Source organism: Mustela putorius, unplaced genomic scaffold, assembly GCF_011764305.1.
Source record: "Mustela putorius furo isolate JIRA1106 unplaced genomic scaffold, ASM1176430v1.1 tig00003869_pilon_pilon_pilon, whole genome shotgun sequence".
In the NCBI taxonomy this organism is placed as follows: domain Eukaryota; kingdom Metazoa; phylum Chordata; class Mammalia; order Carnivora; family Mustelidae; genus Mustela; species Mustela putorius.
Genome location: NW_025422021.1, coordinates 7,168,105 through 7,174,790, shown reverse-complemented (window position 1 = coordinate 7,174,790; position 6,686 = coordinate 7,168,105). Strand labels below are relative to the sequence as shown.

Genomic DNA, 6,686 nt, shown 5'->3' with positions numbered 1-6,686 from the left:
GGGAAACAAACAGGCTCAGCAAAGTCCTGAAATCACCCAATATATTCCACATTTATGCTAACTCCTCCCCTAACCTCACTGACAAAGATGCCCCTGGGCCCCTACAGCAGATGCTGGAGGAGTGTGCAGGGTCAGGACCATTGGCAAGAAACAAACCAACTTTGAGGACTTTTTGAGAACCACGCATTTACCCCAGGACTCTACCCCAAGCCCCAGCTTGGGGGACTTGGGGCTTTCCTTTGGGTAGTATGGACATTTTAACAATCTTTATTCCTCCAGTTTGTGAGCACAGAATATCTTTCCATTTATTTGTGTCTTCTTCGACTTCTTTCATCAACATCGTATAGTTTTCAGCATATAGATTTTTTGCCTCCTTGGTTAAGTTTATTCCCAGGTATTTTATTCTTTTTGATGCAACTATAAATGTGATGGCTTTCTTAATTTCTTTCTTCATTGTTAGTGTATAGAAATGCAACAGATCTTTGTGTATTCGTTTTGTAAGCTGCAACTTTACTGATTTCAATTATTAGCTCTCAAAGGTTTTTTTTTTTTTTTTTTTTTTTTTTTGGTTGAGTCTTAGGGTTGGGTTTTGTATATTATGTCATCTGTATGTCGTGGCAATTTCATGTCTTCCTTTGCAATCTGGATGTCTTTTCTTTGTCTTGCCTAGTTGCTCTGGTTAGGAATTCCAGTACTATGTTGAATAAAAGAGCAGACTGGCATCTTTACCTTTTTCCTAATCTTACAGAAAAAACTTCCAGCTTTTCACTCCTGAGTATGATGTTAGTTGTGGGCTTGTCAGATATGACCTTTATTATGGTAAGGTAGTTTTTCTTGTATACTCACTTTGAGAGGTTTTATCATAAATGGATGTTGAATTTTGTCAAATGCTTTTCCCAGCATCTTTTGGGATAATCATGTGATTTTTACTATTCATTTTTTAATGTGGCCTATCACATTGACTTGCATGCCTGGAATAAATCCCACTTAATCATGAAATATGATTCTTTTTTTTTTTTAAGACTTTATTTTTATTTATGAGAGAGAGAGAGAGAGAAACATAAAGCGAATGTGAATGCAAAGGGAGAGAGACAAGCAAAATCCACAGAGTGTGGAGCCCAGCATGGGGCTAGATCTCAGGACCCTGAGATCATGACCTGAGCTGAAACCAAGAGTCAGATGCTTAACCGACTGAGTCACCAGATGCCCCTCTATGATTCTTTTAATGTCTTGTTGAATTTGGTTGGCTAATATTTTGTTGAAGATTTCTGTATCTATGTTCATAAGGCACAGGGACCTGTATTTTCTTGGGACACCCCTGTCTGGTTTTGGTGCCATGTTGTTTATTCTCCACATAGTTTTGAATTTTAGAATTCCATTTTCTAAAACAATTATCTCTTTATCAAGTTCTTAAGTTATTTCAATGGAGTTGTCATTCTACTATTTTATCTCTCTGCTGAATTTAATCCCCTTTCCTCCCTAACATTGTTTACCTGTTCAAGTAGAACATTATAAACAGAAAAGTACACCAACCATAATCCTTTCTTTTAGTTTTTAAACTATTTCTTACCCAGGGTTTTGTCTTTTCCTCCCTTCCTTCCTTCCTCAAAGCCAACTTTGGGTGTTGTTACTCCTTTCATTTTTTAAATATACACTTCCACTGGTATTGTCCTTTAAAAATTATTTTTTAAGTATTCTTTGTTATTATTTTCATAAATTAAGTTAGATTGTTATCCCATTTTTAGCCTTTCTTCTTTTCCTTCCATCTATGCACTGTATGTACTAATTTAGCAGGAAGCCACAGGTTTTGACATGTTGGGTTTTCAATCTTTTATCTTTGCCTTCACTCTTAAGTAACAGTTAAATAACAGAATTCTGGGTTGACTGTCATTTATTTCTCAGTGTTTTTCAATTTTTTAAATAAGCTTTTTCTGGGAAAAATTCAAAAACACCAAGTAGAGAAATAATACTATTGTATTAGAAATTAGCAAGGATTCTTCAGCACTTTGAAGATATTATTCCCTTTTCTTCTGATCTCTGTTTTAAGTCCATTGTCATTTTTTGGTTCTTATTCCTCTGTGGGACAGAGGAACCTCTGCTTTTAAGATTTCTTTGTCTTTGGTGTTCTAAAGTATTAACGTGATGTGACCAGAAGAGATTTAAATTTATGTAAACTGTTTCTTGACTTTGAGGATTCATGTCTTTAATGTATTGTAGGTAATATTGTCATTATCTCTTTGAATATAATCTCTCCCATTCTTTTAATTCTTTTCTTCTGGAATTCCTATTAGACTCATGTAGCAGCTTCTTATTCTACTGTCTCACAACCTCTCCTATTTCCTATGCTCTTGATACACTGTATAATTTCTTCAGGTCTAATTTGACTTTACTATTCTCTGCTTCTAGTCTACAGTTAACATACACTGACCTTTTAATTTTTTAAAAGATTTTAAAAGATTTATTTGACAGAGGGAGAGAGGAAAAGAGAGAGAGAGAACAAGCACAATCAGGCAGAGTGGTAGGGAAAGTGAGGAGAAGCAGAATCCCGGCTGAGCATGGAGCCCAACATGGGGCTTGATCCCAGGACTCTATGATCATGACCTGAGCCAAAGGCAGCCACTTAATGATTGGGCCACCCAGGTGTTCCCTGAGGTTGATTTCTTACTTAAAATTAGGATAGGGGAGCCTGGGTGGCTCAGTTGCTTGAGCATGTGACTCTTGACTTTGGCTCAAGTCATGATCTCAGGGTTGTTGGATTGAACTCCACGTTGGACTCCCTACTGAGTGTGGAGTCTGCTTGGGAGTCTCTCTCTCCCTCAGCCCCTCTCCCATGCACACACTCTTTCTCTCCAACATGAATAAATAAATCCTAAAAAAAAAAAAAAAAAAAGAGGTGGGGCGCCTGGGTGGTTCAGTGGGTTAAAGCCTCTGCTTTCGGCTCAGGTCCTGGGATCGAGCCCCGCATCGGGCTCTCTGCTCAGCAGGGAGTCTGCTTTCCTTCCTCTCTCTCTGCCTGCCTCTCTGCCTACTTGTGATCTCTGTCTGTCAAATAAATTAAAAAAAAATTTTTTTTAATAAAAAAATTTAAAAAATGAGGTAATGCTATCTTCACAATTCAGAGGTTCAAATAAATTAGTATCTATAAAAGTACTAAATATATTGTAGAGCACCACAGAAATGAATTATACTATCTTAGTTCTCTTCTGACCACTCTGCCTTTTCTCTCCCATTATATGGTAATATTCAAGACTTGATCTTCTGCCTGTCTTCCATTACATCTTGTCTTTCAAATAATTCAAGGTAATTAATTCAGTCTCAGGATTTTAATTATCAACTTCTAAATCTGTTGTCAATTCTTTTTTCTTACTGAAACAACAGTACCATCATAGGGTTTTGATGATGCCTGAATGAGATAAATGGAGGTACCCTATTAAACCATATGCTCAATAGCGACTGTTATTACATTTTTATGTGCTTATTGGATATTTACATTTTTAAAAATTCCAGCATAATATTAGTTTTAGTTGTGCAATATAGTTGTTCAACAATTCTATACTTTCAACCACTGCCCCTCACCTCTTCTCTGGTAACCACCAGTTCTCTATATTTGAGTGTTTTGTTTGTTTGTTTGGTTGGTTCTATTTTCCTTGTTCATTTGTTTTCTCAAATTCCACGAGTGAAATCATATGGTATTTTTTTAAAATTTCAGTTAGCATTATGCCCTCTAGATCCATCCAAGTTGTTGCAAATGGCAAATTTCATTTTTTTTTAATGGTAGGGTAATATTCCACGGGGGGAACCCCCCCCATATACCACTTCTTTATCCATTCACCTATCAATGGACTTGGTTTGCTTCCATGATTTGGCTATTGTAAATAATGCTGCAATAAACATCCAGGTGCATGTATCTTCTTGAATTCGTGTTTTTGTATTCTTGGGTAAGTACCCAGCAGTGGAATTACTGGATCATATGGTATTTCTATTTTTAACTTTTTGAGGAAACTCCATACTCTTTTCCACAGTAGCTGCACCAGTTTGCATTCCCACCAAGTACAAAAGGGTTCCTTTTCTTCCACATCCTTGCCAACACTTGTTTTGATTCTTGTGGTTTTGATTTGCATTTCCCTGATGATGAGTGATGCTGAGAGTCTTCTTATATGTCTGTTGGCCATCTGTATGTCTTCTCTGGAGAAATGTCTGTTCATGTCTTCTGCCCATTTTTTTTTTTTAAAGATTTTATTTATTTTTTGACAGATTGAGGAGCTCACAAGTAGGCAGAGAAGCAGGCAGAGGGGGAAACAGGCTTCCCGCCAAGCATCAAGTTCGATGTGGGGCTTGATCCCAGGACTCTGAGATCATGACCTGAGCTGAAGGCAGACGCTCAACCCATTGAGCCACCCAGGGGCCCCATCTTCTGCCCATTTTTAAACTGGATTATTTGCTTTTGGGTATTGTGTAAATTCTTATATATTTTTGATATTGTTCCCTTATCAGATATATCATTTGCAAATACCTTCTCCCATTCTGTAGGTTTTTTGTTTTGTTGATAGTTTGCTGTGCAGAAGCTTTCTTATTTTGATGTAGTCCCAATAGCTTACTTTTGCTTTTGATTCCCTTGCCTTAGAAGACGAATCTAGAAAAATGTCACTATGGCTCATGTCAGAGAAATACTGCCTATGCTCTCTTCCAGGATTTTTATGGTTTAAGGTCACTCATTTAGAGCTTTAATTCATTTTGAGTTTATTTTTGTGTATAAGAAAGTGATCCAGTTTCCTTTTTTTGCATGCAGCTATCCAATTTTCCAAATATCATTTGAAGAGACTGTCTTCTGCCCCATTGTATATTCTTGCCTTTTTTTGTTATTGATTAACCATGTAATTGTGGGCTTATTCCTGGGCTATTCTGTCCTTTTGAGATATGTCTATTTTTGTACCATTCCATATTGTTTTGATTACTATAGCCTTGTAGTATTTCTTGAAATCTTGGGATTGTGATACTTCCAGTTTTGTTTTTTCAAGATTGTTTTGGCTATTTTGGGTCTTTTTGGGGGGAGGAGGGGGGATTTAATGTGTGATCTTATTTGTCACTCTTAGAAAATCTTATTTTTGAATGGACTCAGACTTAGAGGTAGAAGCTCTCAGAGAGGACAGCCTCTGTCTCTTGGCAATCTGTTCCTGGCGTTTTTCTTTGGCCCCCCTTCATTCTCCAAAAGTTTAGCATATCCTGCAGCCTCTTCCTTGTTTTTCTTAGTGTGCTGTTTCTTCAAAGCAATATGCCGATGTTTCTGTTGGAGGACACATGGAGTAACAAGATGCTGTATCTTGGGCGCTCTGGTTCTCGGTTTCTTACCTTCTTTATGTTTAAGGGCTTTCTCACAACATACTGGTGGACATCATCTTCTTTAGAGAGATTGAAGAGTTTGTGGATTCTGCTGGCTCTTTTGGGGCCCAGGCGTCAAGGCACAGTAGTATCAGTGAGTCCAGGAATACCCTTCTCCCCTTTCTTTACAATGACCAAGTTGATAACACTGAGATTGGCATCCACGAAGCAACCCCGAACAGATTTGCGCTTTCTCTCTCCCGTCCTCCTTGGTCTGAAGCAGGAATGCCCCTTACTCAGCATCAGGCGGACACGGCCATAGGTCAAGACACCCTGCTTCATGGGAAAGCCTTGTCATTGCCACCACCGATTTGAACCACATAACCCTTCCATTCTTCACCGAGGGTGTCAGCAGCAACTTCTGTGGCCATACCCTTCTCATAAAAGGTACGAAGTTTGCGTTCATCGTCCACTTCAATGAGTTTCTGGCAGCCAGTAGCTGGGAAAGAGATGTTCAGCTTTATCCTGAAGCAGCCTACTGCCTCCGAGGCACCACGAAAAAAGTTATTTCGGGTCTTTTGTGTTCCATACAAATTTTCGTATTTGTTCTAGTTCCATGAACAATGTTGATGGTATTTTGATAGGGATTGCATTAGATCTATAGATTGTTTTGGGTAGTATGTTAACAATATTTGTTCTCCCAATCCATAAGCATAGAATATCTTTCCAATTGTTTGTGTCATCTTCAGTTACTCTCACTGATGTTTTATAGTTTCCAGAGTACAGATCTTCCACCTCCTCGGTCAAGTTTATTCCTAGGTACTTTACTCTTTTTGATGCAGTAAGAAATGAAATTGTTTTTTTAATTTCTTTCAGCTACTTCGTTAGTGTATAGAAATGCAACAGATTTCTGTATGTTGATTTTGTATCCTGTGACTTTACTGAACTCACTCATAGCTTCTAGCAGTTTTTTGGTGTAGTCTGGACATTTAATCTCCAAAATACTAAACACCCATTAGCTCCCTTTCCCAACTTACTTATTCTTGTAAGTGACGCCACTAGTCTTTTCAAGCCTGAGAAATGGAGTCTTCTTCCTTTGCTTTTCATCATCTCCCTTTTAGTTGATTAATTCCGTAGGTACATCTGGCAAAATATTTCCTACACTTATTCCTTTTGCTACTTATTGGCCCTTCTTCCCTTCTTCCCTCATGCCTGAATTACTGCAACTTGGTAGCCGGTTTCCATGTGGGCCAACCTTCCTACTATTGTCTGTTCCTTAAAACACTTTCCTAATGTCCCTTTTCTGAAAGTCAATGGTTTGCTAGGTTTAGTAGCCCCAGTCAACCTTAAGGGCCTTCTATAATCTA

The 6,686-nt window shown here is 38.1% G+C and overlaps 1 pseudogene; it reads right to left on the bottom strand.

Moving 5' to 3' along the window:
- Positions 1 to 4,923: 4,923 nt before the first annotated feature.
- Positions 4,924 to 5,921, bottom strand: LOC101673942 (annotated as a pseudogene).
- Positions 5,922 to 6,686: the final 765 nt, after the last annotated feature.